Source organism: Danio rerio, chromosome 12 (assembly GCF_049306965.1).
Source record: "Danio rerio strain Tuebingen ecotype United States chromosome 12, GRCz12tu, whole genome shotgun sequence".
NCBI classification, from domain to species: domain Eukaryota; kingdom Metazoa; phylum Chordata; class Actinopteri; order Cypriniformes; family Danionidae; genus Danio; species Danio rerio.
In genome coordinates, this window is record NC_133187.1 from 45,755,213 (window position 1) to 45,771,676 (window position 16,464).

Consider the following 16,464-nt stretch of genomic DNA (forward strand, 5'->3'; position numbering starts at 1 on the left):
TGGATGGACAGAACGACAGATAAATGGATGGATGGACAGAACGACAGATAAAGCGATGGATGGATAAATGGATGGATGGACGGACAGAACGACAGATAAAGCGATGGATGGATGGATAGATGGATGGAAAGAACGACAGATAAAGCGATGGATGGATGGATGGATGGATGGATGGATGGATGGATGGATGGACAGAACGACAGATAAAGCGATGGATGGATGGATGGACAGAACGACAGATAAAGCGATGGATGGATAAATGGATGGATGGATGGATGGATGGACAGAACGACAGATAAAGCGATGGATGGATGGATGGACAGAACGACAGATAAATGGATGGATGGATGGATGGATGGACAATGACAGATAAAGCGATGAATGGATGGATGGATGGATGGACAGATGACAGATAAAGCGATGAATGGATGGATGGATGGATGGACAGATGACAGATAAAGCGATGGATGGATGGATAAATGGATGGATGGATGGACAGAACGACAGATAAAGCGATGGATGGATGGATGGATGGATGGATGGACAGATAAATGGATGAATGGATGTATGGATGGATAGACAGATAGACAGAATGACAGATAAATCGATGGATGGAAGGATGGACAGATAAATGGTTAGATGGATGTATGGATGGATGGACAGATAGACAGAACGACAGATAAAGCGATGGATGGGAAGATGGATGGACAGATAAATGGTTAGATGGATGTATGGATGGATGTATGGACAGAACGACAGATAAAGCGATGGATGGGAGGATGGATGGACAGATAAATGGTTAGATGGATGTATGGATGGATGGACAGATAGACAGAACGACAGATAAAGCGATGGATGGGAAGATGGATGGACAGATAAATGGTTAGATGGATGTATGGATGGATGTATGGACAGAACGACAGATAAAGCGATGGATGGGAGGATGGATGGACAGATAAATGGTTAGATGGATGGATGGATGGATGGATGGATGGACAGATAGACAGAACGACAGATAAAGCGATGGATGGATGGATGTATGGACAGAACGACAGATAAAGCGATGGATGGGAGGATGGATGGACAGATAAATAGATGGATGGATGGATGGACAGATAGACAGAACGACAGATAAAGCGATGGATGGATGGATGCATGGGTGGATGGATTTGACATCCACTACACATGCTGATCTTACATTCTGTTTTCACTACATGAGCCATGCTTTCAGCCACAGCATGCCAGGAACACAATGTAACTTCACTTTAAACCAGATTTAGAGCGTGCAGTTACGAGGCCTGATATTGCAGTGGCTCATTTAAACAGCAGACAATATGTCTGTTCCCCAACCACACTCATGATATAAAGCGAGTCAGTGAACACTTATTAAAAACATCCCAACAACACAGACGCTCACGTTAAAAACAGATTAGGATGTGATGCTGCATTATTACAGCCGTTCTTGTACTAGATCGGGATGCTAGTTGTTGGTTGTAGTTCAGTGTTTGGTTTATTGAGGTAAAGTTGGTTTTATATTCACACATTTGTTCAGTGCTTGTGGCACAGACCCTATATTGTTTACAGTAGCACTTTAAATATTCACATGCGAGGACTTCAAAACAACATCAGCAGTATTTATTTGACTGTGAACAATACTTTGATAGTCATTGGCTGACAATAGGATTTCACTATTAAAAATTAGCAAACAATACTTTTCTGAAATCTCATCATTAAGGAGAAACTCTGAATGTGTGAACATAAAACCAACTTTACCTCAATCTCCACACAGACACTCATGTAAAAAAAAGATTATGACATAATGCTGCATTCAAGAGTTCACACTTAGCTGATAATCAATAAAGCGTATTTGGCATGCTGTCCCGGGAGAGAGCCCTGAGCTCGTAATATCCTCGAGCCCGGGGCTCCCTCCAGTTAGAAGGGCGAGAGGGGATTTCGAGGTCAGGTAGGTCTCGAGAACTCCCCTGCTTGTCACCGTGAGAAGTGTGAACTAAAGCCCCTTTCACACATACGGACCTTTCCGGAAAAGTGTATGTGTGAACAGGTCCTTTTTGAAAATACCGGTAAATTCGTTCTGGCTATTTTCCGGAAAGAGAAGTTGTAACATTACCGGCAATTTGCCGGAATGCTGCGCTGTGTGAATGCAGAAGGAAGATTCCCGTAATAAGCGCGTGCACGTCTAGAACGTGCTGACGTGAGACGTCCGCTTTAGCCAATCACAACAGTCAGACGCATTCACGTCCGCGCGGTTTGTGAGGATAAAAGCCTTTGAATATTTTTCCAGACACATTTAGCTGCTAGAAGTTAGTCAGATCACGTTTATATGTTCTTCTTAATGCCAACTGTGTAAATAATCATCAATGAGATGCTTATGATAAGCCGTTGTTTGTTTACCTTCAAGCTTTGCGTGTGCCTGTGAAACAGCCTGTGAGCGCCTAAACACGCACATATTATGAACATTTCGACATGCGAAAGTGATCCTGCGAAAGTTGTTCACAATATTGATCATCCACAGAGTTTGTAATTTAGTCAAATGTTTACAAACACAAGCGCAGCCGTTTAAAGCTCATTTGTGGTGAATGATGTCAGAATTTACCGGTATTTTGGAATGGATGTGTGAATGCTCTTTTCCGGAAAATTTCCGTAACGTCCTCGCCTGTGTAAACAGCGCTTTTTTAAATATACCGGTAAAGTCGTTCCGGAAATTTTCCAGATATTTACCGGTATCACTGTGTGAAAGGGGCTTAAGGTTGTATTGGGTGATAATTTGTTTTAGTCGATTGCCTATGGTTTATGTTTTTGGACGGTGGGAGGAAACCGGGGAACCCGGGGAAAACCCACGCGAACACGGGGAGAACATGTAAACTCCACACAGAAACACCAACCGGCCCGATGGGTTGGACCGGCGGTGTTCTTGCTGTCAGGCAACAGTGCTAGCCACTGGGCCACCGAGTCGCCCGATCAGAAAAAAGTGGGAGGATGTGGGGGTGGAAAGGGGGGAGCTTCAAGACGAAGATAACTGGAGTGAAAAACTCAGGTTATTTATAATGCTTCCGTAATCATCTAATAGGGCTGATTACGGAGCTAACAAGGAGCCAGCCGTGTTGATTATAAGCACGTGATCCTCTCGAAATTAGTTTATGAATAAACCGCACTTATTACAGCAGTTCTTGTACTAGATCGGGATGTTAGTTGTAATATTGGTTGTACTTCAGTGTTTGATTCATTGAGGTAAAATTGGCTTTATATTCACACATGCATTTAGTGACAACTTGTGGCACAGTCCCTATATTGTTTACCATGCTACTTTGAACAAAAACACGTTTCAGCTGGTTGTCCCCAAAACACGGTTGAAATCAAGAGGTGACAGGGCTTTTTCTGCTGCAGCCCCCCGACTGTGGAATGGTCTTCCTTTACAGATCCGGTCATGTTCTTCACTTGGTGCTTTTAAGTCTCATCTCAGGGCTCGAAATTAACTTTTTTACTTGGTAGCACCGGTGCTCCCAACTTCAAATATTTAGGAGCACCAAAAAAAATTTAGGAGCACCACCAAAAATGATTGAGCACCGCTGCAAATTGCTTTTTAAGGGATTTATTTATTATTTATTTATTATTTTATTTATTTATTTTAACTAATGCTGCGAAGACATTGATATTTGTGTGCAATAATTCCAAAATGAATGTCTAATAATTATAGAATATTAATGATGATGAAAATGACAATAATAGTAAAAATGAATTACATTTCTCATTATGATACTGCCTTGAATGTGCATGAATGTAGGTTATCTGCTATAAAAAGTCTGTTACTTTATGAAAAATAATTGTATAGTTTGCATCAAACAAAAATGAAGCATTGCAGTAAGAAATATTTATTTTGTACTGCTGTTTTTATATGCATGTCAATTTAATAAATAATATTTCTGCTACAAAACAAACAAAAGATTATAATAAATCATTCAATTCAATGATGAAAGCTGCAAAGCAGTCATCAGTAAATAAATAAAAAAATAAAAATAATATACACCTCAAAAAAGAATAGACAAAAGAAAGAAAGTAAAGTCTCACTTCTATCACTCTTTAAAAGTTTTGGTTTCAGTTTGTGTCAATTTAAAGGTTCAGTCTGAGATGATCTTCATTTTTCTGTGTTTGTGGAAAAGCTGGCGATTCAGCCGACCCAATTTATGAGCAGGCAGCGCAAGATTCTTGCGATGACCACCGGCGCAATACCGCTGTTTGTTATGAGACGCAGTTTCAGTGTAAATTTAGTAAAGGCGAGCTTCTTTGGCAATGATATGTACAGTATTAGATTTGACTTTTAGCGGACATTTGCGCTGAACGCAGTGAATGCAACGCATGGAGATTCGGGCGCCTTCTCCATGAAGCGCGTACTCGATTGATCTCAGCTGGTGGATCATTATTCACCACGTGACGTGTCATGATCGCTCTCATCTGCGCCTCAACTTTAGGTGGGGTTTGCAAACCTGTGTGCTTTAAGTTTTTACTCTTCTGCCGTTTGCATTTCCCGTGGTCATAAAAGCTCCTTCCCCGTCATCTGACAGCGGAATACCTTGAGTGATTGACAGCTAATATGAACCAATATAGCGGCAGGGAAGAGCGATTCAGCATGTTTTTACAAAAAATCAAAACAGGTCGCACTACAACCATTATCAGCAGTCGCACTAATGCGCCCAAATATATTATGAGGTCGCATAGATTAATTTTCGGGCGCATATGCGACCAAAATGGTCGCAATTTCGAGCCCTGCATCTAAAAAAAAAAATCACCTTCTGTCTCTTGTCTTTGATTGCAATTAATCAATTTTAATCTGTTTTATATATTTTGCTTAATTTTTATATATAGGTAGATTTTGTATGCTGGTCGTTTTGCAAAGCACTTTGGTCAATATCTGTTGTTTTTAAATGTGCTCTATAAATAAAGCAAACAAACAACAATATTCACATGCAAGGACTTCAAAACAACATAGGCACTTTTTATTTGACTGTGAACAATGTTGTGCTCGGACAGTCATTGACTGACAATATCATTTCCCCATTTAGGATTAGCAAATAATACTTTTGGGCCAGTGGTTAGCACTGTCGCCTCACAGCAAGAAGATCACTGGTTTGTGTCCCGGCTGGGTCAGTTGGCATTTCTGTGTGGAGTTTGCATGTTCTCGCTGTGTTGGCGTGGGTTTTTCTGTGGGTTTCTGCTAGGCTTGGGATGATAACCAATTTCAAGGTTTACCGCGATTTGAAAAAGTCAAGGTTTTAAAACCGACAAAGTTTTCTGTTATACCGTTCCTAATGCCTAGTTCAGACTGCGTGATTTTAGCCCCGATTTGGCTCGCCGACATGTTTTGAGAAATCGCCGACAAATGCCTGAAATCACAGGCAAATCGCTGCTTGTGCACGGGAGTGACAATCACACAGTATGAACGATCAAAGACGCGATCTGAGAGAATCGCCGATGCCTGTGAGATATTTGACATGCTAAATATCTGGAGCTGTCGGCGATTCAAATCATGCCGTGTGAATTGAGTTTTGACTGAAAATAACATCAGCGATCGCCTACAGCCAATGAGAGAGCAGCTTTCACTTGTGTGTGTGTGTGTGTATACCTGCTGCAGGCCAGCGGGAGGCATGGGGAGAAGTTAAAAGCGCTCTTTTTCGGTTTATTTGGACCCACGAAATGGAGGGAAAACTAGTGGTGGTTTGACAGGACTCAGGAGCAGGACCGTGTCTGTTTGACATTTCATACAGAAAGAAATTAGTTTATTATCAACGTTAAGGAGAAATGGCTAATTCCCTTTAAACCCAGGTGAGCAAACATGTACATGTTCTACCCCATTAAAAGTTTCTTTCTCATTATGTAGTTAATAACAAAAGATATACTACATGTTTTTGGCTGTGAGACGTAGTTTGGACGAAGTTGTCGGCGATTCTCCCTATAGTAAAGTCGTGCAATGTGAATGTCCATGTCGCCGAACCATCTTGCAGTGTAAAAGCAGCGACGAAACGCTAGCCCAGATAGTCATGCAGTGTGAAAACATCTGTGACACGACTAGTTTGAAAATCATGCAGTCTGAACTCGGCATAAGGTATGTGTAAGATTTTTATTTTAAACATGTTTTTGGCAATTATTTTGTTGAGTTTTTTAGGGCAACAGTATGTCCAGCAGAAAAGGAACCTCCACACCAAAAGCTACTGCTCTAAAATATTTTAAATGTTTCTTAATATAAGATATATCGTGTTAAATGGGGGAAAAGTCATTGTTTATTAACCAGACTTTTAAAAATAACTTATTTTGGAGCAGTAATCCTGATACCGTGAAACTGTGATATTTTTATCCAAGGTTATCATACCATCAGAATCTTATACCAGCCCATGCCTAGTTTCTTCCTTCCCCACAGTACAAACACATGCGCTAGGTGAATTGAATAAACTAAATTGAACGTAGTGTATGAGTGTGTGTGTGTGTGTTTGTGTGTGTGTGTGTATGTATAAGTGTGTATGGGTGTTTCCCAGTACTGGGTTGTGGCTAGAAGTGCATCCAGTGCGTAAAACATATGCCAGAATAGTTGGCGATTCATTCCACTGTGGCGATCTTTGAAATAGAGACTAAGCTGAAGGAAAATAAATGAAATAATACTTAATACACTCATGTCAAAACAGATTAGGACACACTATTGAGGTACAGTTGGTTTTATATTCACACATTCTGACTTTCTCCTTATTATTATAAATGTCAAATTGCAAATTCTAAATAAGGAAATCATAATATCAGCCAATGACTATCAAAGTATTGTTTACAGTCAAATATATACTGCTGATGTTGTTTTAAAGTCATACATGCTATTCCAGAACGAATATTCAAAAGTACCATGGTAAATAATACAGGGAGCTTGTCACAAGTTGACACTTGAACGAATGTGCGAATATAAAACCAACTTTACCTCAATAGACGCACTGCTGCGTTAGTAAACAGTACTGGATCTGTATTACAGTTCTAGTCTTGGTTCTACTTGAGTGTGTTTGGTTCTGGTACTATTTCAGTCTCAGCTGTGAAACAAACACACCTACGCTCGTGCATGACATTCCTCTCCTCCGCAAGCTCACTTTTGCAGACCTGCGGGGATGACGGTGAACAGAGTCCCAATAAACCATTCCCAAAACTCCCCTTTCAGCTCGCTCCACTAACCCACATTGCGAGGAAACCTACAGATCACCCGGGTTACCAACACAACCAATACGCGCTCCATCAAAATCTGCTTATCATAAGCAGCATGAACCAGACATACAAATGCATTCTCAAACATGAACATGAAGAAAACCCGTTTTACACACAAACCAATCTTCACACGTGCGAGTATTTATGGGCGCATCAACCCTTTACGCACCTTTACGCGCAGCGAAAAACAACATTCCTACACATGTGCCACATTCAACGCTTGTTTAGATTCAGAATAAATCATTCTTACCGTAAAGTCGCCGTAAACACGATCTGGGTTTTTTTCTTCAAGCGCACGGATGATTATGATTATAGTATCCGCTATTCGGACGCGCCGGGGCGGCTGGAGAAAGGCTGACCGCCGCCGCTGGAGGAAACAGAAACAGGAGGATTTGTGTTGATCTGCAGATTTACTCCTCTGTCAGGGGCTCACCCGCTCCTTTTCGGCTTCTCCGGGAGCTCAGAGCCGCCTGGCGACCATCTCTGATATAATAAAAGCGAGTGCGAGTCTGAGGAAAATCTAATGTTAGTGTTTTCATTGACAAGTGCCGAGTTCTTCCTGCAGGGGGCGCGCGGTGGCTCACAATTGTGGAAGATCTCGGTTATGTTTTGTTTAATAGGACACATTTATAGATTCAGAAGTATAAATAAACTCAGGCTCTGATTTTTTTTTACACATACTAGTCTCTAGTTTGATAAAACTTATCATTTATTTCATTTAAAATTAATTCTATAGCTTGAATTCTATAAATTATCTCTGGCTCTGTTTTTTTACACGTGCTAGTCTCTAGTATCATTTATTTCATTTAAAATGAATTCTATAGGTTAAACTAAAGTAAATGGGAGTTATAATGGGAACTAATCACTAATGTAGGCTACATTAGTCATTATATAGTTCCCATTCTAACTTTGGTTTTAGCTCTTTTTGCACATTTGTATTTATTTAGTCTGGTTCAAGTTATATTCATTTTGTTTTAAGATCTGATTCTCTGGTCTGAGAGACACATCCAAACACATGCGGAACAGGTGAATTGGGTAGCTAAATTGTCGGTACTGTGAGTGTGAATGGAAGTGTATGGGTGTTTCCCAGAGATGGGTTGCAACTGGAAGGGCATCCGTTGCGTAAAACAGTGGTTCTCAAAGTGGGGGTCGGGACCCCTTGAGGGGTCGCGGAACAATGAAGAGGGGTCGCCTGGTGATTTCCAAAAATCTACTTATTATTATTATTAGGCCATAAGAATTACCATATTTTATCCATAACCAACTGAAGAGAATAAAACAGTCATTTATTGTTACTATAGTAGCTTTTTTACTAGTTCTATTGGATTGCGACCCCAGGGGTAAATACATTATATTAAAGACAGCAATAGCGTCAGATGCAGCAGATTGATTTTATAACACCAGCTTAAACTTTCTGGCCCATTTACAGCACTGACATACATAAAAAAAAATTAAACGAAGAATAGACCTTGGTCTATTGGTGTGTGAGTGAACCATTGCATGCAAGATTTCTGTATTTATAACCACCTCAGAGGATATTGGGGGTCGCGAGACACTGGCATTGTTATTTTAGGGGTCGCGTGCTGAAAAGTTTGTGAACCTCTGGCGTAAAACATAGGCTGGATAAGTTGGTGGTTCATTCCACTGTGGCGACCCCTGATTAATAAAGGGACTAAACCAAAATGAAAATGAATAAATATCTGTTTGATTCTGTTTAACACTTGCAATTCAGATCTCTTGGTTTATTTGGTGTTGACTAAAACTGTGAATTTGCATTGTCTTTAGTTCTAATTAAGAGTCTTGTTTTAATATTATTTTGCTATTTTTTTGTTGTTCTATGGTGCTATTTTCGTTCCGACTATCTGTTGTTAGTCAAACGGCCGTGATTGGTCCATCATGATCAGCGCTAATAAAAACAACACGCATCACGTGATCATCAGAGCTCAGATCTTTGAGAAGGCAGTTCAATAATGACACTGAAAATCATTTATTGCTAACTTTGAACTGCAAGCAAACTGTAAAAAATGTGTAATTATATATTAAATCCATCATACACGACTGATAAACCCCGCCTAATTACACAGCCGCTCTTTCATGCTCCCCCTCTACACTGTTGTTTCTATTAGTTTTACAGCATCTGTTCAGCACAGCAGTTATGAAGGGCAAGCAAACACAATTAAATCATTATCAACAACAATCTGCACAAAGGACAGGATCATTCTGTAAGATGTATAATATAAATATTTATGAAACGCTAATTAAAATGACTAAAGACATAATTCAGACTAATTGTTAGCCTATAAGGATTATTTTTAATATATTGTATTAAGGGAATGTATATACACTGCTCAAAATGAAAGGGAACACTTGGAGTAATATTGTGTTGTTTAAATGATTCCTTTATTTTTCGGTAACACTTTACAATAAGGTTCATTAGTTAATGCATTTAATAACATGAACTAATCATGAACAACACTTGTATAGCATTTATTAATCATACTTGAACATTTACTAATGCATTATTAACATCCAAGTCCATGCTCGTTAACATTAGTTAATGCACCATGAGTTAACATGAACTAACAATGAACTACTGTATTTTCATTAACTAACCTTAACTGACATGAACAAATACAGTACTAAATGTATTTTTCATTGTTTGTTCATGTTAGTAAATGCATTAATTAACATTAAATAATGAACCTTATTGTAAAGTGTGACCATTTTTTTTTTCTTTTTGAGCAGTACATTAAAACTAAACATCATTATGACTTCACTTTAAAGCTTTCAGAGTAAATCACAAAGAAGCCCAATGGAGAAACATTTAGTGACTAAATTTATATATCTGTTTGCCCCTCACGTTTTAGTCTCTACTGTACACCTTAAAGATTATTGGGAGAGGGAATTAACATTTCATCCTCTACTTACTAGGAGGGACTGAGTCGTATTCATTCTTGCTGTATAAATGTAAGCCTACAGCTCATACAATTTAAAGTGATGCATAGATTACACTATACTAAAGACAAACTTAATAAGCTGTATCCTTCTATCTCTCCTTTGTGTGAGAAATGCATAGGCGCAGTCGGGACCTATGCTCATATATTCTGGTCCTGTCTAGAAGTATCTGAATTTTGGAAAAGTATCTTCAGACTTTATTCCCAGGCTTTTGAAATGGACATTAAAATTGATGTGGAAATAGCACTGTTTGGATGTTCAGACCAGGCTCTAACTTGACATAAACATCAGCAATTCCCTTACCGTACGTTCACACCGAAAGTGGCGAGAGCGTCCAAGGTCGCTCTGGCCGCCCTGGCGACAACGCTATCTGCCTTCAGCTCCTGCGGCGAGAGCGTCAAAACTCGCTACATTGATCTCGTATTTAAAGGAGCCGTTGCAGCATATCAGTTACATTCCTGCATAAAACATGTTTCTAGTGTGAAAATGTTGCGCACTTCTTATCAAATTCATACAACAATGGAAGATCAAGTTGCGTGTGGAGCGGCTTTGCTCTATTTATCCAATATGTGTTCATATGGCTGAAATATCCTGAAGCAGATGTACTTTCACATCGCGTGAGATTCCCGCTTTTTTAAGATAAATTTATATAACATTAATGAACATCAGTAACTTATTTAATGCATGTTCCTGTAGGAAAAAATAGTAAATAATTGAAAATCCGGCGACCGCAGTAATCAAACCCTTGGGAACAACTGTGGTCGGAACCAAAGTTCACAGTTCTGTGTTCTCTGAACTGCTATCAAGCGATGGACGTCTTCATTCTGATTGCTTGCCGCCGAACCGCGTCATAGCTCATTACCATAAAGTTGACTTCATTTCAACTCTCCTTGACGCTCACGCCGGCGAAGACGCGCCGCGCTGCTCCTCGCCGCTTATCGCCGCCGGCTCTCATTGAAAATGAATGACTTCCGGCTACTTTGACGCTCTCGCCGCTTTCGGTGTGAACTTACGGTTATGTTTGGCATGGTGCTGGCCAACAGATTGATGCTGATGGAGTGGAAATCCACGACACCTCCAACTTTTTAAAAAGGCTAGCTGAAATGGTTTTTGCCCTGAAAGCTGGAAAGGTTACATTTCTCTAGATTTGGCAAACAGTTGACAAAATATTGGCACTTTTCTTTAGATGTATAGGTTAGTAATGTTTCTGTAATACATTTTTTGGTAATAATTTTTTCTCTATTTTGTTTCTAATTCCATTAGTTTGGCTGAGATCTTTTTGTTGTCGTTGTTGTTGATGGTGCTGTATTGTTTGCTAGTGTTTTGGTGCATGTTCTAGTTAGTCTTAGGTAATAACGCACAGATAATTTTGTTAACATATATACATGATGTACATGTAACAAGGGGAGTGACAATGACAACTGAGGTTTGGATCCACATGCAGGTTTTTTCGGAGTCAGGCAAGCAATGGTCAACACCAAGTGTGCCGCAAGCCTGCGTTTGAGTGAAGGTCTCGGCCGTTAGATCGCCCCCTGGGGGCTGGCTGCAGTACAAGTCATAAAGCCCGCCTCCTCCATGTTAATGAAGGAGACTTGAGCCCAAATAAAAAAATTAATTACACTTGCAATAAAATGTCCCGAAAGATGGTTCTGGTCGATTAAGGCACTGGTTATTGTGCTGTAATAGGTGCAGATCCTCATTTTTGTAAACAGTTTGTTTTTAGCAGTAATTTAATGCTGGGCGTGTCATCGTGATTGACAGCGGTGATTGACAGTTTCTCAAAGCAGCGGGTCTGAGCTTCGGCAGGAGACTGAAGTGTTATTATTCGATTTCTGTGTTATTTTACCATGACAAAATGAGTTCAGCAGTAAACTATAGTTTCTGACATACATGATCCTGGTGGAACACTGTTTATTCGCTAAGGTCAGGGCTTTTTTCGGGCTTTATTAGTTTGCTGATCCACGCCTAGCCACCCAGATAGCAAAATACACTCGGGCCAGTTCCGGCTAGATTCTCGCCTTCCGGAGACTTACCCCTCAGAGTAGAGGTCTGCGGGCGCCGCGGGACCCGACCAGATTTCTACGGCGCAGGTATAAATTTCCGAATAAATCACGGGAGCGGTCGATAACGGATCGAATGTATGTGTGTAAATGAAATAGGGCGATGCTGTGTTTAGCTTGTTTGTTGCAGTGTGTGTGTGTATGTATGCGCACGCGCGAATGAGAGATGTATGTATGTATGTATGTGTGTGTGTGTGTGTGTGTGTGTGTGTGTGTGTGTGTGTGTGTGTGTGTGTGTGTGTGTGTGTGTGTGTGCGCGCACGCGAATGAGAGATAGGGAGCTTTGCCTCATTGCCTGTGTTTGTGCTTGGTGCTTATGAGTGTGTGTTAGAGGGCACGCGCGCGCGAATGAGAGAGAAAGCTTTGTCTGTGTGTGTGTGCTTGGTGCTGTGCGTGTGTGTGTTTATACAGACAGCTTGTTATAGGCTGTCTGGACTGTATAACTGGGTGATTTTTCGGTTTTGTTCTCCCCCCGCTCTTTAGCGAGATCGGGCGCGGCGGATAGAAAACGGGGCGGGTCGGGCAGCAGGACATCAAGTGCTTAATATAAGCGGGAGCGGTCGGGTTCCGGCTAAAACCTGGCGGGTGCGGGATTCAAAATTTTGTCCCGCGCAGATCTCTACCTCAGAGCTCAGACTGACTACCTCTGCTGGACCTACTCCGGATGCCTGGACTCACTGCCCGATTCCAGTCCGAGTCAATCGAGCCAGATGCGGCGGCCGAGCGAGCCGGCGCTGCCGCATGCGAGCCGGAATCAGCCCGCGACGCCGCGAGTAGGTTATGTGCGCTGCGGCCCAGAGCTGGCGCGATTGAATATATAAAACCCTCATATTTGTTAACGTTATTACATCCATTTGTGTTGATATGACAGCAAACGTATGCTGAGAAGTTCGGGGGGCGTGGTTGATTTTACATAAAGCGTTTGATTGGAAGCTCATTTTCGCGGCTCCTCCTCTGGCTCCATCAGACAGTCCTTCTGCGCATGTCAAGGCTCCAATTTCAGCAGTCTTTTGCGACAGTTTGTGCCCGTCAAGCAGGCGTTTTGCCCTCAAGGCGTTCAATGGGAAAAGGGGCTGTCGCGTCGTCCATATTTTTTACAGTCATTGGGTCAACACAGGTGCAAACAGATGTATAGAGGCAGTCCAGAATCGTAGTCAAATAACAGACGAGAGGTCGTAAGGCAGGTGGCAGACTAAGACAAAAAGGCTAACAAGGCTAAGGTCAAAACACAGGAAACCAAGACTAGGAAACGCGTTGTAATGTTACTAAACAGATGAACAAGACTCAGCAACAGTGAAAGTTTCGGTGCTGTTTATATGTGTGTGTAATCAGTACTTGAGCAGCATCAGCTGTGTATGCAATCAGTCAGGATCAGGAACCAGTTGTGTGTGTGTTGCATGACTGAATATGTAGTCCATTTATAAGCAGATTTGTAGTCCTATGTGTGTGTGAGTGTTTACCAGCGACCTCTGGTGGTATTGTTCGCTGGTGGTCATGACAGTACACTATTTGGTGTTATGTTTTTACAAAATCTTCAATCAATAAAATACAAAAATAAGAATAAAAGAATCACACAGAAGTGGTGTTACCTGATGGTTAAAATTATTATATTTATACTACTTATTTTATTTGAGCTTTATTAAAAATGTTATTTTAAAATTATTTTATTAGATTTTACAGCTTTTTACATCCTTGTGGTATAATATAGCTAATAATCAACCCAATCTGTGTGTGTGAGTGTGTGTGTGTGTGTGTGTGTGTGTGTGTGTGTGTGTGTGTGTGTGTGTGTGTGTGTGTGTGTGTGTGTTTATGTCTGGGTGTGTTTTAATATCCATGCAGATATGATAATGGACTTTGGACATCTCTAGCATCAGAATCTAAATATAGCATCAAGGAAATACACTTTCAATCTTAACAAGTTTTCTTTCTAACAAGTTCTTGATGATCATGTAAACCGTTTTGATATTCATAAAATGTGTATAGACTGATCTAAATGAAAGATTGGATTTAATGACACATTAACTAAAAAGCTAAATGACATAAATATAGTACTTTATCATATAGGCAATACCAAGGGTCAGGAACCTTTTTTCAGCTGATTTTTTTATTTTATCAAATGCATTTTTAAGAGCCAAATGGGAAATGTACATATAAAACTTGCATCTATTTATAGAAAACCTTTATTCATGTCCATGCACAACTCAAAAATAAACAAGCATGACGCATCACAATGTATGAAGAAAGGACAATTTACAGAATTTTTTTTGTATTTCTGCCATCGCCTCTCATAAATGATTGAATTTACGTGTGTGAAGCTACCACAGAAATGTAAGTTGGTGTTGATGTGGGATTCCTCTGGGTGCTCCGATTTGCCCTACAGTCCAAACACATGTGATATAGGTGAACTGAATCAACTAAATTGGTGTGCTTAGAGTTTATCTCAGTGAGAGTGTATCTCAGTACTGGATTGCGGCTGGAAGGGCATCCGCTGTGTAAAACATATGCTGGATAAGTTGGCGGTTCATTCCGCTGTTGCGACCCCTGATGAATAAAGGTACTAAGCCGAAGGAAAATGAATTAATGAATGAAACCTTTATCTTTTTAATGTAAAACGAAAATAAATAATAAGTCACAAATAAAAAACAAGTTCACAAATGTAGTTAATTCGCCATATTTGTGATTAGATTTGAATATTAGCATGTGCAGTACGAGAAGAACGTTCCACTATTTATGGAGAGTCCCCGGTTTTAAAAGAAGTAATACCTTTAAAATCGTAATGGTTATAGACAGATTATACAACATTCATTCATTTGCCTTCTGCTTAGTCTCTATTTCAGGGGTCGCCACAGCAGAATGAACCACCAACTTATCCAGCATATGTTTTACACAGTGGATGCCCTTCCAGCCGCAACCAAGTACTGGGAAACACCCATACACACACTCATTTATTCACACACACACACACGTTTGTTTTTGTGAAAAGTGGGGACATTACAAAGGTTTTCATTCATTTTATACTACCCAAACCGTATATTATATTGCCCTCACCCCACCCCACCCAACCATCACAGGAGACTGTGTGCAGCTTTACTCTCTGATTAAACTCATTCTGTAGTATTTATAAGCATTTTGAGAAATGAGGACGTCACCAATGTCCTCATATTTCACCTCCTTTTTGTAATACCTGTGTCATCATACCCTTGTCATTATACAGATTTGTGTCCTGATATGACACAAAACTACAGCCAATTCAGTCTCAAGATGTGGGGAAACAAGAGCATCGGGGGAAACCCACACCAACACCAAGAGAACATACCAACTCCACTCAGAAATACTAACCAGCAATCTTCTGGCTGTGAGGTAACAGTGCTAACCGTGCCGCCCCGATTTTACAACACCTTATGGATGATTTATGAAAGAGCTATATGATTAATATAGTCCCCTAATTCCCTGGGGCCAAAGGCGCCTGCTTACCTCAATTATTGGTTAAGTCCGCACCAGACCGTAACCGCACTGAAAAAAATGCTGGGTTTCACACAATTCCAACTCCAACACAAATCAATTAATTGTTTTAACAAATTTAAGTGGTTTGAACATAAAACAATTAGGTTGTCCTTAAAATCCCTAGATAATTGTGTTGATTCAGCCCATTTTAAATAAGTAGTTTAAACAAACAGCTAAAATCTTGTTTTGAGTGTGTCATATTAATTATGACCGTGATGTTTAAAAATAATAAACGTTAAACCCAAGGCTGCTAAATTGGTGCGCTTAGAATTGTTGTCCCAGTACTGGGTTGCAGCTGGAAGGGCATCCGCTGTGTAAAACATATGCTGGATCAGTTGGCGGTTCATTCCGCTGTGGCAACTCCTGATTAATAAAGGGACTAAGCCGAAGGAAAATGAATTAATGAATGAAACCTTTATCTTCTTAATGTAAAATTTAATAAATAATACATAATAAATTCACAAAAAAAAAAAAGTAGTTAATTCGCCATATTTGTGATTAGATTTTAATATTAGCACGTGCAGTACGAGAGGAACATTCCACTATTCATGGAAAGCCCCTAGTTTTGAAAAGAAGTAATAACTTTAAAATCTTAATGGTTATAGACAGATTATACAACATTGATTTATTCATTTCCCTTCAGCTTAGTCTCTATTTCAGAGGTTGCATGGTGGAATGAACTGCCAACTATTCCAGG

The 16,464-nt window shown here is 40.2% G+C and overlaps 1 protein-coding gene across 4 annotated transcripts in view; it reads right to left on the bottom strand.

Moving 5' to 3' along the window:
* Positions 1-7,634, bottom strand: part of ptprea (protein tyrosine phosphatase receptor type Ea) — a 197,129-nt gene extending 189,495 nt beyond the window's left edge. For all 4 annotated transcript variants that reach the window (XM_073918874.1, XM_003199651.7, XM_021480417.3 and 1 more), the window contains exon 1: positions 7,499-7,634. The gene's annotated coding sequence lies outside the window, so the exon portion shown is untranslated. The remainder of the gene's footprint in view (positions 1-7,498) is intronic.
* Positions 7,635-16,464: the final 8,830 nt, after the last annotated feature.